An 18,389-nucleotide genomic window follows, 5' to 3' on the forward strand; every position below is an offset into this window, starting at 1 on the left:
CTCCGGCCTGAGCCAAGACAGACACAGTGGCTCATTGAACAAGGTTCTCCCTCTGCGTGTTCCCCACACGCTACAGCGGAGCCCTGAGACCCTCGAAAACACATGGACGTCCATCCCGGTCCTGAGCAGCAGCCGAGGGGGCAGGCGGCAGAAGCTGCTCAGGTCGCCAGTGCCATGACGACCTGTTTGTTCAAACATATGGGGCACTTGGAACTTTACATTTTCTTTTCCTTCCCAAATCCCAGCAATTTGAGACAATTATTGCTAATTTTCCAAGCTGTGAAATGTGACGTGCGTTATTTCTCACACGCTGCTCACAGACAGAACACGGAAGGGGGCCAGAGCTGCAAATGATTCTGAGGGGTTTTTCTCAGCTGCCTCGGAAGAAAGAAGGTGTCGTGATTCCCAGATCGATATTCTCCATTCCTGAAAACTGCTGCGTGGGAGGCGGGTTCCTGAAAGGCATCACGCTCTTCCCTGCGAACGGCTTCTCATTTCTCATCAACCACGCCTTTCGCCCAGGAGAATGAGCACAAGGCAGCAAGTCTCGTATTGTAAAATTCAGATCGCTGATGACAGTTGAAAATGTGGACAAACCGATGGTCATTTGGGGTGAAGGATGGGAAGGCTTTAAAGTTTATTCTTTCTGTTTCTCTCCCGGAGATGAGAGAGACCTGTGGACGCCTCCGTGAACGGGGACTACGGCACCCCTGGATCGTTACAGAACTGGGAAAACAAACTGGTGTGGTAGCAGGGGCCTGAGGGACAGCCCGGCCGGAGACCCAGCGCTGAGGCGGGCTCCCCGAGCTTTATACGCTTTGTGGCCTTAAGTGACTCAACTTCCGTGGGCCACACCTGCTTCCCACCTCCATCGATTAAAAAAAAAAAAAAACAAGATGAAATTCGATTAAGCAATGTCTGAAAGTCTTTCCTAGAATGTCGAAGAATCCCATCTATCAGAAACACTGAAACTCCCCTACCATGAAGCACAGGCAGGGACTTGGGCCAGGTCACCTCTGTAGTCTCAGTACCTACCAGGGGCCAATCAAGGCTCTTCAGAGGGAAAGATAGCAAATAAGGACTTGACCTTCCTTTCTCCTTCACTCTCTCCCCGTCCATCCCAATGAACGCCCCTTTCTTGCAAAGATGGTTTGTGGTGAGTTTCACTCTATCTCACTGGCAACATTTCAATGCCCATGAACGAAGCTGGAGGGGGCCACTTGTTAGACCACTTGTAGTTAGCCCAGGGCTGAAGGATGTCGTGGGGTTCTAATTCCATGGAGGCCAGTGAAGGGTGGCCATGTGCAGGCTGCGTTCCACCGACAAACCACAGCTGGCCACACCGGAGGTGCCGCAAGGTGGCGGAGGTGGGTCTGAATGAACAGTTACTGTGGCCGCTTGAGTCTGTGCTGTGGCTGCGTCGGGGGCACCAGTCTGTACTCTGTGAAGACAGACCCTGGACTTCAGTCCCAGGCTGACCACTTCTGTCTCAGTGCTGGGGACCCTCAAGTATGACTTGGACAAGGGACAGGAGATGAATAGGCAAGATGAGAAAAGTTGGGTGGAAGTAATTGAAAGGGATAGAAATAGATTTAAAATTCAAGGCTACGGCCATGCCACCCTGAACATGCCCAATCTCATCTGATCTCGGAAGCTAAGCAGGGTCGGGTCTGGTTAATACTTGGATGGGAGATCACCTAGGAAGACCAGATGCTGTAGGCAGGAAAAACAAACAAACAAACAAACAAATTCAAGAGAATTAGCACTATAGCAACAGTGCTAATTACCTACCCGATTATCTAGTTTTCTCTCTGTTCTCAACCAAAAAGAACCTGGTTTTATTGGGAGTGAATACTAAATTTCCTGACCTCCCTAATGATGGCCACCCGATATAGTTCTGCCCTATGAATTATAACCAGAAATCTCCTGGGGTTTGTTCAAAAAGCTTTGCTTTCTAGCTCTAGACACTGCCCCTTTTGTCATGCATCCCCTCCTTTCTGTAGCCTGGAAGTCAGACAAGATGGATGGAGCTGCAGCAGCTTTATTGCCACCACAAGGGAAAATTTAGGAAAATCACAGACACTCTAATTCTGCCTTTTCAAGGTAGTGACCCAACAAGAACAACTCTAATTCCATACTTATCATAATAAGAGAGCAAAAAACCTCTTAATTGATGTAAGGCCCTACATAAGAGTGTCTGTAACTTACACCTGAACAGGCCTACCCTGGTTTAACCCGGTTAGCAGCACCCCCACTGCACTCTGAAACTTTCTAACCCAATCAGGCTTCTTGGGTTCAAGACAATTACATTTCCACTCTTCTTTTTACCCAACTCTCTTATCTATACTTCATGGAAAATTGTTTCTCTCTTAGGCTGCTTCTCTAGCATATTCTGTCTGAGCAACAAAGAGGAAGGCCAGGCAGCCTGATGTTTGCTAGTGACTTCTGGCTGTGAACACCAAGAAGGAGGCCCCTGCCTCCCACACACCTTCCCCAGATAGTGGAGGGCCCCTGCTCTCCATATGTATATCGTTGATGAGTCACAAATAAGATGGTTGTCCATCCTCTCCCGCCTCAGGCTTGGCCCTTTATCCTCCAGCCTGGAATTTCCGAGCAAAGCTTGACAGATCTTCGGGGGAGTGAGAAGAGAAAAGGGATCCATCCCTCACTGTCCTGCTGAGGCTGGAGGGGCAGAGCTGCCTCCACACTGGCATTTCTTAAATCGATCAGGAAGGAATGAAAAGAAACGCTCTGAAGTGGAAAACACCTGCCTGCAGCTCCAGCTTGAAGGTCAGGGGCATTTGTACCATACAGTTGGAAGCCTGCTCTGAGCTCTGTAAAGTCGCTTGCCCTTCCACCACCAAAAGCAGGGGCATGCAGAAACCTTCCCCAGCCACTCCACGAAGCCCTGCCATGTCTACCAACTGCCACTGGGCTTGCCCCCTCCCACGATTTCTGAGCATATCCCAGAACTTTATGGAGATAAGACAGAGAGAGAGAGAGAAAGACCCAAAACACACATGCCACTGGCCAAAGGCTGAGAAAGATCAGAGCGAACGGCATGTTCCTTATTTGCCAGGCACTGTGCCAAATGCTTCACATATATTTCATTTAGTCCTTACAGCGCAGACACTATCATCTCCATTTGGAAGATGGAGAGGCTGGTGATCTGATGATGAGGTCCACTCTCTGGGGGAAGCTGGCGGTGGAGATGAATAGAAAGCAGGAATTGGGAGGCGGGGGGCATGGTTTTCTTGGTTCCCTAGCACCCATCTGGAAGTGACCCTGAGTCACTCGGCTTCAGCAACGGGCAGGGGTTGTCTGGAACTGACCCCCTGCTCCTAGTGAATGGACTGGCCAAAGTCCCCAGGGCTTGGGTTTCGGGGCAGGGGGTCCACAGGGGTATAAATCCCATAGGAATAGTGAAGGAAGCTTTCCTACTGGGTGGACCCCTCCTCCGTGCTCTCGCTGTGTGCAGGGTGCCGTCCCCAAGGGAAATCCAGGGACCCGGAAAGCTGCTCCCCCAGCCAGGAGCACCCTGTGTATCTTCCACTCTGCAACCCTCTCCACACGTTTCCACTGAGTCTGTGGGTATCTTTCTGTTGATCTCATCATCATGCTCTTTTGAGCACCAAGCTGCTTTTCTCCCACTCTGGCCCTAAAGCCTTTATAGAAAATTCTACAGGGAAGAGCTAATGGAAGAGTCCTTGGGTTCAACCGAGTGCTGGGATAAGCCCAGAGGAGTCCGAAAGCTGGGGGTTATTTGTCCCCAACTCCAGTGACTGCAGGTAGCCAGGAAGCTCCCCCTCTCTGCTTATATCTCTGGCCACAGTCTTCAAAAAGCTCCCCACCCCCCCAAGTCAAGTCCTGGTCTTCTAGATCACCTTTGCATACCCAGCACCTAGCACGTGTTAGGTGCTCAATAAATACCTGTGAATTGAACTTCATCAACCTGGCACCCCTTACCTTTTCACATGAAGACAGCAAAAGGCCACATAGGGTACCCAGCACACTGGACCCTCCTGGCCTCACACGCTCTCCTGGACCCATTACATTCTGCCACCTGGGAAACTACCTGCACACCCAAGATTTGTTCCAGCCTGGGGCAGAGCGGTAGGGTAGGGGCCTTAACTGCCCTGAGAGTAGCACTTTGGCCCTCTGAAGATGCAAGAGACACTGAAATGTAAACACAGCACCCTCCTGAGGCTTTCAGCTGGTCCCTGCAGCTCTCATTGGGGGTCAGGGCTGGGGACAAGGGTCTGGGTGTCGTTCATCAAGTCTATGCAGGAGAATCACCCAGGAAGCTTTTTCGGGACATTCCTCAATGCTTGGACCTGACTCCACAGTATAACTATGCATCTACTTCCTGCTTAGGGATTATAGGCCCAGAGCCACAGTGCCCCCCAGATTCTCATCCTGCCTCTGTCACTACCCGTCTCATGATCTTCATCATGTCACTTCACCTCTCTGAGTCTCTGATTCCTCACCGGAGATAATGGGAGTGCCTACTCTTTAGGCTTGTTGATATGATTAAATGAGATTATGTAAAATGGCACAAATGGCCTGGTGCATGGTAGGGACTCGATAAACACTCATGCACATTTTGGCACATGGAGAAGGGGTGCTGGGGTGGCAGCAGACAGGGTCCCTCTCATGTACTGGGTGCTCAGTAAATATTTGTTTAAAAGGGTAAATGCAGGTGGAAGCAATCTAAATGTCCATCAGTGGATGAATGAATGAAGAAAATGTGGTATATACATAGAATGGGATATTATTCTGCCCTAAAAAGGAAAGAAATCCTGTCGCATGCTACAACCTGGATGAACCTTGAGGATATTACGCTAAGTGAAATAAGCCAGTCACCAAAAGATAAATTCTGTATGATTCCATTCAAATGAGGTCTCTGAAGTAGTCAAACTCATAGAAACAGGAAGTAGAATGGAGGCTGCCAGGGGCAGAGGGGAGTGGGGTATGGGGAACTGTCATTCAGTGAGCAAGTTTCCACTGTGCAAGAGGAAAAAGTTCTGAAGATCTGCTGCACAGCAATGTGAACATACGTAAGACCAGGGGTCCCCAACCTCCGGGGCATGGACCGGTACCGGTCCGTGGCCTGTTAGTAACTGGGCTGCATAGCAGGAGGTAAGTGGCTGCGGGCAAGCGGGCGAAGCCTCATCTGTATTTGCATCCACTCCTCAGTGCCAGCATCACCGCCTCAGCTCCACCTCGGATCATCAGGCATTAGATTCTCATAGGAGCGCCGGTCCCTGGTGCCACAAAGGTTGAGGACCGCTGTGTAAGACTACAAACTGTACACTTAGAGATGGTTAAGATGGTAAATTATCTTAGGTGCTTTTTTTTTTAATCACAATTTTATAAAAAATGTTAAACACGTCCCTAGACAGAACGAGTGGTCATCAGGCCCAGGACTGAGCGGGTGGCCCATGGCATGAGCAGGGAACACAGGTAGAGCAGGGCCATAGCCCCTGGCCCTTTGGACCTGCTTCTGGAGGGGAACACAGCTCAGGATCAGAACCAACAAGACTCATCAATTCACAGCCTCACTGCAACCTGGGAGCTGTGCAGGGGCTTCCAAGACGGAGAGGGTGACTCTCCTAGACAGGGATTGTAAATGATGGCTTCAGTCGTGGGCCTTAAGAATTTAACAGTTTCCCCACCAGAACCAGACGAGTTAACAATAAAAAAACACAGCAGTTGTAAAATATTATCTTAATTAACCCAAATGAGCTGTTTCCAGAGGCAACCTGGCAAGGTATACACCAGTGATCAGTAGTTAGCTAGTTGAAACTCTTTCCCACTGTAGACATACTGTACCCCCTCACTGTCCCCTCACCTCCTCCTGTCCCCTCCAGTCCTCTTGTAGCCCCCTAGGATGTCACCGCAGTATCAGCTGCTGCCTGAGGGTCTGACAGGCATGTCTCTCCCGTGGGCTGCTTTCCTTTGTATAATTAGATCAATTATCCTGCTGCTGACAATTACTGTCATTGCTCAGTGCCATTTTTAGTTTATTTGGCGGTTATTCTTCTCTCAATCAAACTGCAAATCTGAGCGTAAATGACTGTTAAGAAACACTAAAAGATCTCTGCCTTTTTCATGAATCTCTTAAGAGTTGGGGTGGGCAGGAAGGACGAGACCCGACATGGACTGGGTACGGTCACACGTCCTTTACGCCCCACAGCCCGGCTAAGTGGGTACACATACCTATTCCACAGACAATGAAACTGAGGCTCAGGAACACTACTTTCCTCGTCTAATGTCACCTAATCAGTGAATCCAGGACGCAGTGGTCGTATGCAGGATGAGTGAAAGTGGGGTGGGGAGGGGGAGGAAATGTTAACTTTCTATTAGGTAAAAGGGGAGTGGGGACACCTCAAGGAAACACCTTTTGAGAGCTTCTGAAAGTAAAATCCGTCCGTAAGAAAATAAAATAAGATGTATACCTGAAACTAATACAATATTGTATGTCAACTATAATTGAAATAAATTTTTAATTATTTTAAAAAAAGAAAACAGGTCAGGTTTACAAGAGCTAGGACTGGGAAAAGTCAATGGCAGTAGAAATAATGTTACTTTTTAAATTAAGAACAAAGAACAATAAAAGATTCAGGGAAAGAAATAAAAGACTTAGAGTCATGGGCTCTGGTTTTGTTTCATCAAAACCTCCTAGAATAACCTTGGTCAGTTCTCTGAAGGACACAAGAAGCAGTGACCAAGAAGTGGCGATGGCTGGGAACCTCGCACAGGGCTGGCCAGCGAGAGGCTGGGACGAGGGGGGGTGGGGCAGGCTTCTCCCATTCCACCCCAAACTGGAACCATTCTCTTTAATATGGGGTTCCAAGTTAATATTTTGTTTAATGTGTTTTCCTTCTCAAAAACACTAGAGGTGTATAGCGATGGACTCACAGTGCCTCGACCGAGTCGCTGTTCAATCAATGCTAGTTCAATTATACGCATCCCAACATCCTCCATTTCAAAAAGAACGAACCAGGGCATCACATTCTTGGCTCACATTAAATTTTTTCAGTTCAAACACACAGGTCATTTTCACATGAACAGACGCCAAATTGGAAATCAGGGCTCTTACATCCCGTATTAATTTCTTTAATGCAAATAAGCAATGAGCACAAAGCTTTAGATAAATTTATAAATTAATCTGATGACGTTCAATTAGCTGGCTTTGAACCAGGAGAGGAACTGGTAACTGAGACACCAGGCAGAACATCCTAAAAAAATCCAGGTATAAAAGGCCATCTTAGCTACTTGGAAATGGGGCAAAAAATAACCATAATAATTACTAATAGACACTAAGCTCTTCATAAGTGTTAAACCATTTTACTTTTGTAACACTCTCATGAGGTGAGGCTATTGTTATCCGTGACTCACCCAAGATCACAGAGCACGGGATGCAAAACCCCCAGCTGTCTGGCTCCTGAGTCCCCATTTTTAACCACCCTCACGTGGGCTAAGCTCTCGGCAATGCTGCCCAAAAGAGTGCCTGCTGTGTGCAAGACCCTGGTCCAAGTTCACCAAGCACTACTAGTGCCTTCCGCATTTTAGGCTTAAATCAAATTTCATTTCAAATTCCAGTCCACAAGGAATCGTTCTATGAACTGGCAAAGCCTCAAATGGAAACCTGGTCCCCTCTTTTTGGCCTTGGAGGCTTTGTGGATGCATAGACCGCACACCTCCACCAGCATCTACCCCCATAGAGCCCGCCTACCCTCGCCCTGTTTCTGCATCTCCGAAGTGAATAAGCAGAGTGTCGGGATGATCTTTCCAGAGACCTCTACACAGAGTTGGCTTCCAGCTAATGAGATTGACTTGGCCATCGTCCTAGGACTCCAGCGTTGACTACGCATTTCAATCATGGCACCAAGAGTTTGACGTATAAACAGAAGATTCTCTACCCAGAAGAGAAACTCAAATTTCCCAAACCCACCAGGCTCTGGCTGCTGCTCTAAGAGACCTTGACTGGAAGTCTTCTCAATGGCTCCAGCCCCTCCTCCATCTAGGCGACCTCCCCAGCACAGTCATCAAGGTCACTCCTCCCCGATGGGAAGAACCTGAAGGACGTATATGACAACGAACAGGAAAGTTCTTTTTTTTTTTTTTTTACCACACATTCAGCACTCAGATGAGTGAGCCACGTTCATCATTGCAAAACTGAGTCAGTGCTGCCGTTACATTGCCATCTCCTCCCTCCCACCCAGCCCACTTCCCTCTAATCCTCCTCATACCCACCCATCTGCAGTAAGGGGAATTTCCTTCTAGAGCTAAGTAGCTGACAGAGTTCCTACTGGGTGCCCGGGGCTGCCAGGACACTGTTTGCAGAGGATGCCAGCATGCCCCGTTCATCAGCAGCAGCCTCTGCACAATAATTTACTATAATCTCAAAGTCAACCTCTCGTCAGCTCGCCATGCCGAGGGCTGCGTTCCTCATTCCATTATTCCAAAAGGGATCTTTTTTACCCCCTTCTTGTCTACTTCGTATGCGCTGGCACAAAACCCGTAATTTGCCAACACACAATACTCTTAACTCCTGGGCAATTGTCCAGATGAGTTGGTGCGTTAAAGATTTTATCCTTTTAAAAAATTGCTCCCTGGTAAAAGAAGCCATTGAAGGCTTCATGCAGAAATCACACCGGTCCACTCCCTTAGGTTGGCCTAGACTGCTTTGAGAGGAAAACACTTGGAGTTTAGAATAAAACAGATTTGAGTTCAATCTTAGCTCTGCTACTAATTTTGTAACCTCAGGCAGGATCTTGAGCCTTTCCAAACCATTTTTCCTTGCCTGAAAAAGGCTCGTAATAACATGTGCCTAACAGATTGGCTATAAAGATTGGAAATAGTACGTGTAAAATGCCCCGTAATGTAATACATTGCCCTGTACATGGAAAATACTTAACACATTATAGCTCAACTGCTGTTAGGATTATTATTAATAATAAAATTACCCCACATCTATATGGCAGGGGTTAGTTACCTTTGTTTTAATACATTGTTCTGTGCCCTAATGCTGTTCCACAATTTTAACTGACAACGTGTTGGTTATTCTCTGTTCCCTCTTCTTTCCATCCTCCCATCCATTCTCTATGGGTCTCTCTTTCCCAGGAGGCTGACCCCATCCATGGACCACACCAACCAGGCTCCACGCCTGGCTATTGGTTGACCCCTTTTCAGTTTTGGCCAATAAGAGGAAAGCAGCTGAAGGGGAGAGAGAGAAGGAGGGAAAGAGAAAGAGAGAGAAACAGACAGAGAGAAGAGTAGACAGAGGAGATAGATTAGGGCACATCTTCCCTGCTTCCACTGCTGTCCTATTGGCCCATCCCTCTAAGCCGTAGGGTGACAGTGGTTTGACTCTTGCCAGTCTCAGGTGCCCCAAATCTTGTTGGTTTCCTCGTCCTCGCTCAAATCTCTGTAAGTGGTTTCTTCATTAGAGTCTCTGAGCTGAACTCTGTTTCTGGTAGGAAACAGAGTTCTGGTAGGAAACCCACAGAATTACTACGGCAATCCTTTCAGGGGCTCCTCATGATGCCGCCTAAGGGGAAAGGTCCCAAGGGGGCCCAGCATTGGCATGGCCCCAAATGACTTTGTTCCTAGGTTGGAACTTTGAATCCCTGGCTGGACTCAGTGGAACCAAATACAGACCAGGCACCTGTGCACATTAGATGCCTAAGGCTCTCAGGAATGTACATTCTATATAATAGCAAAACGGTGGAAACCATACAGATGTCTGATGGTAGCTGGTTAAGTAAGTGGGGGTTACAGAAAGAGTCAGCCTCCATGGTGGCTCCAAATGGTCCTCCTTCCTAGTATCCACATCCTCTCACACTAAATAGGGCCGGCTTGAGTGACAAGGAGAATATCACCCAAGTGACAGTGTGTGACCTCTGAGGCTAGGTCATATAAAAGACACAGCTTCTGCCTGGCTTTCTCTCTTGCTGAGAACATTCACTCCGGGGAGCCCAGCCACTGTGGATGCCTTGAGTGTTTCCACGCTCAAGCAGGCCAGTGGGACAGCCACATGGAAAGTGGCCACTTTCCAGCCATGTGCGTTAACCACCTTGGATGGAACTAGGTCCCCCAGCTCCGGTCCAGCCTACAGAGGAATGTGGCCCGAGTCAACACCTGACTGCAACCCACACCAGAGGCCCCAAACCAAAACTGCCCAAGCAAGCTACCCTCAAACTCCTGACCCATGGAAATTGTGAGAAATAATGATTAATGTGGTTTTAAGCCACTAAGTTTTTTAGGGCAATTTGTTATATTAATAGATAACATGTTGAATTATACACTTGAAACTTAATGGATTTTGTTGATTAATGTCACCTCGATAATTTTTAACAATAAAAAAAAGATAACATGGAAAAGAAAACATCATACAGTAGGTAAAAATCTTATTTTGCAATATCTAGTAAAGTAAAAAATGTTCAGAATCTGTTAAGTGAACAGAACAAGATATAAGATGTGAGCCCCTATTTTAAACAATGTATATTTTTATATATTCATCAAAAAGGACTGGAAGAATATAAATTTAAATGTTTATGATGATTATCTTTGGGTAGAGGAATTACAGTCCTTCTAATCTTCTTTAAGTCTTCCTGTGTTTTCCAAAATGATCACTTTTTATAATCTGGAAAAAATGTACTTAAAAAAATAGCTCTTCTGGTATATTAAAAAAAAAAATGGAAATTTATTTTATATAAAGTGAAAATGTTTGGCTTCAGCTCTCAAGAGGGCCCTGTTGACTTAAGTCAGGACAGCGTGAAGAAGCGTCTGTCTCGCAGGTCACCCTCGCCACTTCCTGATATTCTGCTTCCTCCCGTAGGTCTAGCCTGGCTGTGGCTTGACAGCTGACCAGGCCAACCCATGGTGTCCTTGAGAGAATCAAGGAAGTTGGGAGGTGAAAGGAGTCTCTGGGAGGCTCTACTGGCAGCACCATAACAGGCTCTTCTTGAAGACTTCCTGCGACGGGGAGCTCACCTCCACATGAGGCAGCCCATCCCTCAGCAGGCGACTCTCACTGTCAGAAACGTCTAGGGGAGAATGAATGGGTGTTCCTCTTACTTATTTAGCAAACAAAGAATGAATGGCTGGTCTGCCAGCTCTATGACAGTAGGTACTTTGCTTTGCTCCTTGATCCTTTGGACCTAGTGCACTACCTGGCACACAGAAGGTACCCAAGAAATAGTTGTTAAATAAAGAAGTGAATGGGTGAATGGATAAATAGTATTTGCCAGGCACTCAAGTCTCTGGGGATTCAGTGTGGAGTGGACACACCCAGCCCTGGCCTTCCCTGAGCTCAGAGTTTGGCAGAGGAGATGGGCATTAAAGAAATAATGAATTACCACCATGATGAGTGCAGTGAAGGAGAAATTCAAGGGGCCATGAGAAATCTAGAAGGTCAGAGAAAAAACGTCCCTGAGTAAGTGATACTTAAGACAAGGTCTAAAGAAAAGGTAGGAGATGGACAAGAAAAGAGGGAGTGAGGGGGCAGAGCATCGCGGCCAGAGGGCGGCACAGGCGGAAGTCGCCAGATGCTTGGCACGGCGGAGAAGCAGAAGAGTGACAGTGGGGAGGGGTGTGGAAGGAAGGGTGGTGAGGAGACAGGTGCAGCGAGCCACCCGGGCCACTGAGAAGCCTGATGCAAAGGCGTATGAAAGCTTCTCCCCACAACCAGGTAAGAAGCGTGCAAGCCATTACCTGGGTCCATCCCCCAGGAAGCAGCGGGCAGAGCCGGCAGCGCTCTGAACAAGACTCAGAAAATAGACCAAGGAGGAAATGACATGAGCAGGGTGCCGGAGAATGTGGCCCCCACCATGAAGGCCCTTATAGAACCAGGTCTGCTGACATCACCACGACAACCCGCTTGACCACGGCAGGCTGGCAGAGCTGGAGAGGATGAGGAAGCCCGGAGGTTGATGGCGGCCTGTGGGAAGCCTCGCCAATTTGTGGGTAGGTGTTCACCCCTTTAGGATAAAGAACTGTGCTCTGTAAACTCATCTGCTTTGCTGCTGTTATTTTTTTCTCATTTGGGATTTGTTTATCCTTTCGTTTCCCAGTTTAATTTCCTTTTAATAAAGCCCTAATCTTGTCTTGGCTCACCTAATGGGAAAAGGGGATTAGTCCACAGCGAAGCTGGGAGAAGGGTGGAGAGGAGGGTTGAGGATCCTCGGAGGCCAGGCCTGGTGTGGGGCAAGCTCGGCTTAGGGACGCACCTCCGGACCTCAGGCAGACAGACAGCAAACTCAGGAGGGGCCAAAATAAAAATAACCGAGGTGCCTACGGCCACCTGTGGGTCACGCCTCCCCTAACTCAGGCCCAGCTTCCAACACAAATATCTCTTCCAAAGCAGAAGCGGGAGGCCTGAGCTCCAGAGCTCCAGTCCTGGCCTGGCCCGCTGGCTCTGCACCGGGCAACAGAGCCTTTAATCTCTCTGAGCCTCAGTTTCCTCACCTGTATGATAAGGATGATAATCACAGTACAGGCCTCAGAGGATTACTGCAAGTACCTGGCACAGAGTGAGCATGCTCATATCACAGGAACTATTGTTATTCATTTAAAAGGCTGATAAGCCCTGCTTCAGTGGATCTGTCCTCTGGTTTATCATGCAGATAAACCAGCGGCTAACTCCAGCATCCAGGCCAGTCTCTGCAACAGCTCCTCCCAGCTCTGACCTCAGATGGTCTCCCCGACTCAAGTGCCTAGGGACCCTGGCCTCAACCCTACTTTCAAGAAACAGCCTGAGCTGGGGGTCCCAATGTTCTTTCTCCACCTACACCGACCAGTCCCGATGCCTCATTGAGAGTTTGCAAGCCAAGGTCACGCTGCTTGTTGCGAATGGCAGGGCCAGGACTCAAACCCAGACTCTAAGCCCAAGGCCTTTCTCTCTGTTCCCTGGTGCTGCTCCCACGTCCTTTAAAACACAAAACAGGAAAACTCCTCAGGAAGGAGGGCAGACTGGCTTGTTGGGATGCCAGGCAGTGTTACACCAACTGCAGGGAGCACAGGTGTGTCTTTTTGGCAGGCACACAAAGTCGCTCTGCCTTTGAAGGGAGAAGATTGGCCACATGTTAGACACTGGAAGCAGAAGATACAATCTGGTCTTGGCGAAGGATGGAACTAAGGAGAAACCACTTAAGAGGTGGCAGGGGAAAGACATCAGCGGACGGGGGATATCTGGGGAGGCCGTTGCATGTAATTTTAAGGGGTGGAAAGTCTAAAGGCAATCTGAGAGGAAATGCAGCAGGAGGACGCAGGAGCCAGCCCAGATGCGTGAAAGGTGGGCAAGAATTCTGAGGATGTCTGGAAACTTCCCTGGACAGACACTGAGGAGTGTCTACTCTTGGCGAGTATTGGGTACAGGCTGCAGGACACATTCCCACCAGCCTCTAAGTGGCAGTAAGGACTGTGATGCGCCAGTAGAAGCCTCAGTTACTCAAGAGGAAGTGGTCCTTCATCCCATGAGTCATTCCAAATGACACCAGACAGCTCCCTGCAGAAACCCTCCAAGAAAACCAGCCGCCACTGGCAGATGGCAAAGTTGAGGACACTAACGGGTCTCTTTCCTTGCTAACTGTCCCCCTAAATTCCCGGGGAAATAAGGAAACTCAAATTGCCTCCTTTTGGTACCAGAAAAATAATGTATAACTGATTATGAGATGACAGCCAAGATGTTTGTTCTCTCCTCGCCCTGGGTAGAAACGGCGAAATCTTTGCTTTATGGGAGCCAGCAAATACGTTCAAGAGGCTTGGGCCAGACTCTTGGACACATCAGACATTTCCCTCCCTGATCTAGAAGGAGCTATGCCAGACAAGAGAATTTTCCAAATAAGAAAAAGCTCTCCAAGTGCCAAACAAAAGGGAATGAAACTTTTTTGTGCGTATGAATAGAAATTCTCTGAATGTTCTCTAAACTCCCCAAACGGAAATTCCCTGAACGTGTTAGGGTTCTTTAAAAGACCATATTGAAGAAGATCTAAGTTGTTACTGATGCTCCTGCACCAGCACTGTGCAATGCTGTGGCAGGTAAGTCATACTGTGTACAGTAGGAAAAGTACGAGACTGGGGTATGAAAATTATGGTGGATACCCGAGTGTGCTATTAACCCAACGTAACCCTCTGAGCTCTTGCTTCTTTATTTATAAAAAAAAAAAATAACAAAATAAAATAAAATAGGTGGTGAAAAGCAACAACCCCACAGGACTTTTTGTTGAGAAGAATACAATGAGATGTATTGAAACCTGGCATTGGTGTGGGAATTTATTCCTTAAGATACTTTTGAATGTTAAGTTGTAGTTGAAAATGAACTTTAAAACTTTAGCAACCTTTATTTGATTACATATCTAGTTGCCCAATTTCTTAATTTCAAAACAAATTTGTTGTATTCTTTTAAGTATCAAAGTAATAATTGTTCACTCTAAAAATTCTAAATATCAAAGATAATTTTAAAAGGCAAAGATCCCTAGTGTTCCAAAACCATCCAGACTCAGGCTCGAGATTTTGTTAGGCATCTTCCCAGACTTTTTAAGAAAGGTATAGACGGTCTCTGTCTTCACGACAATAGAATTATTCTATTGCATTTGCTTTGTAATATTTTCTCATCTACAAGGTCTCATGAACGTTTTCTCATATTAAAAGTCATAGCTCCGTACTGCCGTTCTAAAGGCTGCACAGGATTCCACAGTATGGATGTACTATCCTTTATTTAACTAATCTCTGCTGAAGGACATTCTGGTTATTTCTGATTTTTCGCTACTGTGAACAACACTGAGATGAACATCTATGTCCCTGCAGACTTTCCCTACTGAGTTTTTCAGTCGTGGCACTAACGAAATCCAGGACAAGAAACTCCCTGTTGTGGGGACCGTCCTGTGCATTGTGGGATGTTGAGCAGCATCCTGGCCTCTACCCACGAGATGCCAGGAGTAGCTCCAGTAGTGACAACCACATTTCATTGTGGTACCTATTGTGTTTAAAAAAAAAAAACAAATGCTCTCTAGAGGTCAAGCACCCCAGCCAACACTGAGGAGCATCAACCTTCTTTTCATTTCTGCCAATAGGAAGGTGAGTAGGGTCAGCCTAATGCTAGTTTTTATTTATTTGTTTGTTTGTTTAAATTAAATCAATAGACTTTTTTTTAAAAAGCAGTTTTTGGTTTACAGAAAAACTGAGTGGAAAGTACAGAGAGTTCTGATTCACCCACTTAGTCCTCATGTTTCCTGTTATTAACATCTTTCATTGTTATGGTACATTTGTTATGACTGATGAACTACTATTCATACATTATTATTAACTAACGTCTATAGTTTGTTTACATTGTGATTCGCTCTTGGTGTAACGATATGTGTCCATCATTCCTGCTCTAAAAGTCCTGTGCTCCACCTATTCATCCCTCCCTAACCCCCAATTCCTGGCAACTACTGACCATTTTACTGCCTCCACTGTTTGCCTTCTGTCCTATAGTCGGAATCATACACTATGTAGCCTTAGTAATATGCATTTAAGTTTCTTTCATGTCTTTTCGTAGTTTTGATAGCTCATTTCTTTTTAGTGCTAAATAATATTCCACTGTATGGATGTGCCAGTTTCTTTATCCATGTACCTACTGAAAGACATCTTAGTTGCTTCCAAGTTTTGGTAATTATGAATAAAGCTACCATAACCATCCCTGTGCAGGCCAGGTGTGAGCAAAAGTTTTCAGCTCATTTGGGGCCTAGGAGTGCAACCACTGAATTGTACGGTAAGAGTGTTTAGCTTTGTAAGAAACTGCCAAACTGTCTTCCAAAGTGGCTCTACATTTTATTCCCACCAACGAGAAATGAGAGTTCCATTGCTCCACATCCTCGCCAGCATTTGGTGTTGTCAGTGTTTCGGATTTTAACCATCCTGATAGGTGTAGGTGTAATTGTTTTAATTTGCAATTCCCTAATGACATGATGGTGAGCATCTTTTCACATGCTTATTTCCTATCTACATATAACATATTCTTTGGTGAAGTGTCTGCAAAGGTCTTTAGCTCATTTTAAGTTAGATTGTATTCTTATTGTTGAATTTTAAGAGTTCTCTGTATATTTTGGATATTAGTCCTTTATCAGATGTATTTTGCAAATATTTTTTCCCAATCTGTGGCTTTTCTTTTCATTCTCTTAACAGTGCCTTCTGAATAGTAGAAATTTTAATTTTAATGAAGTCTAACTTATCAATTTTTTTCCTTCATGGATCATGCTTTTGGTGTCCTATCTAAAAAGTTATCACCCAAACCAAGGTCACCTAGCATTTCTCCAATGTTATCTTCTAAGAGTCATCTTTTATAATTTTGCATTTGACATTTAGGTCTATGTTTCATTTTTGAGATAATTTTTATAAAAGGCATAAGGTGTGTGTCTAAATTCATTGTTTAGCTTCCCCTTTTAAGAAAATAGTGAGGCTGGGCATCTTCATCTTTTAACTCACATTTGTATTCTCTCCTGAATTGACTTGGTGTGTCCTCTGCCCAATTTACTTTGTCAACTAAAAATGGATTTTTTAAAACAATTTATTGAGGTATAATTTACATACAGTAAATTTTATCTACTTTAAGTACACAGTTTGATGAGTTTTCATTAAATGTAAATTATATTAATAACTGCACACTACCAACACATCCAAGTTTTAAAATCCTTCCCTCCACTCTGAAAGCTCCCTCAGACCCCTTGCAGTCAATCACTGCTGCATCCCAGCCCCAAGTAACTACTGATCTGCTATCACCATAGCTTTAGCTTTTCTAGAATTTCATATAGATGGAATTGTACAGTTTGTAATCTTTCGAGTCTGGCTTCCTTCGCTTAGCATAATGCTGTTGAGATTCATTCTTACTGTTGCATGTATCAGCGGTCGCTCCTTTTTCATTTCTGAGTAGTACTCCATTGTATGGATATACCACCTCTTATGCATCCTTTCACAAGTTTGTGGACATCTGTGTGTGCCCAGTTTAGAGCCTTTATGAATAAAGCTATGAATATTCATGTACAAAGTGTGCTGTGATGAGCTGTTTTAAAATATTTTGACATATTAATCTCCCACCTGTAATAGACAAGTATATCCTATTATAGTCCAGACAGTGGCAGCTGATTCCCCAAATGGTAATATGAAATATGGGACTCCAGACATGTATTTCAAAGCACATTAATCAGAAGTTTCTGCCACAGGTCCGGTTGACTCTAAGACGGGATAAAATTCTAACAAAGGACATGAGAAGCCAGAGGTAATTCTGGAACCCCCCCAGGCTCTGAAAGTTGCCAAGCCGAGATGCATTCAGAGTAACAAGACCAGGAAATGCACTTTACACTGACATTTTCAAGCTTTCCAATCCCAAACTGACATTTCTAGAAAAGACATTCTCAGCCGGAGTGCCAGGAGGAAAGGCGAGCGCTCAGCTCTTTGGATCTGAGCCTGCCGTTGCCATTTGGGATCTGTTCAACTCAAAGCCACTGCTCTTTGAAGGCTGCTGGTACCTTTCTAGTTTAAGAACGGGAAGAAGGTGGAGCTGAAAACTAAAGAAACTGAAGTTACAGCCAACAAAAGGAATTGCAGGACCTGGACCCATCCGGATACAGAAACCCTTTCCTCACGTATTCACTGGAGACTTCCCAAAGTGACACAGGAAGAGGAACTGGAATAAAAAGTGTCCCAGAACGCTTCCTTTTCAAAACGAGCAGCCCAATAGAAGGGGCTTCCTGGCAGACATGGAAGCTTGTTTTCTGTTACCCTAACCCCAACTTTGTACCATGCTCCACCCCACCCTAACTCCCAAACCCAAGTATTCCCTTTATCACAATAGTGGTAGGTACTGACAGTTCAAGCAACAGTTGGGTGCTGACCACTTTTCTCTGTCCCACCTTTGTTAGGAAGGACAGTAGTTCAGGTGGGGACATATGGTGGACCCTCCCTCCACACTCACTGCTAACATCATCATTTTACAGATGAAGAATTGAGGCACAGAGGGGTTAAGTGACTTACCCAAGGTCACACAGCTGGTACGTGGCAGAACCAAGATTTACGCCAGGCTCTTAAACATTATACAATGCCACTAAATAAATCAATAGCACAAACACCAAGGGTCAAAGAAGGAATGAAGGTGGCCATGAAAGGTGTCATAAAGATGGAACATGCCTAAAGGGCCAAGGGCTTTTAGAGGAGCCGGCAGGGAGAGCATGGAGAACGCATGTACAGAATTTTGCAAAAGGCTGAGACCCAAATTATTTTCCTGGTTCAGCCTTCCCTATCCAGGTGGCCCATGATGTTTCTTTGAGTCAGAGAGTAACTCAGTCTGGCCAAAGTAGAAGGTGGTAAGATTGAGTGGCGAAGTGGACAGATCCCTGAGAACACCG

The 18,389-nt window shown here is 46.0% G+C and overlaps 1 protein-coding gene and 1 pseudogene across 3 annotated transcripts in view; one reads left to right on the forward strand and one right to left on the reverse strand.

Annotated features, from left to right (window-relative positions):
• The window catches only part of CHST11 (carbohydrate sulfotransferase 11), a 249,962-nt gene that overhangs the window by 91,084 nt on the left and 140,489 nt on the right, over positions 1–18,389 (reverse strand). The window lies entirely within an intron of this gene.
• On the forward strand, positions 1,604–1,722 carry LOC120615305 (uncharacterized; annotated as a pseudogene).

This window comes from Pteropus medius, unplaced genomic scaffold (genome assembly GCF_902729225.1).
Source record: "Pteropus medius unplaced genomic scaffold, Ma_sr-lr_union100, whole genome shotgun sequence".
Lineage (NCBI taxonomy): Eukaryota > Metazoa > Chordata > Mammalia > Chiroptera > Pteropodidae > Pteropus > Pteropus medius.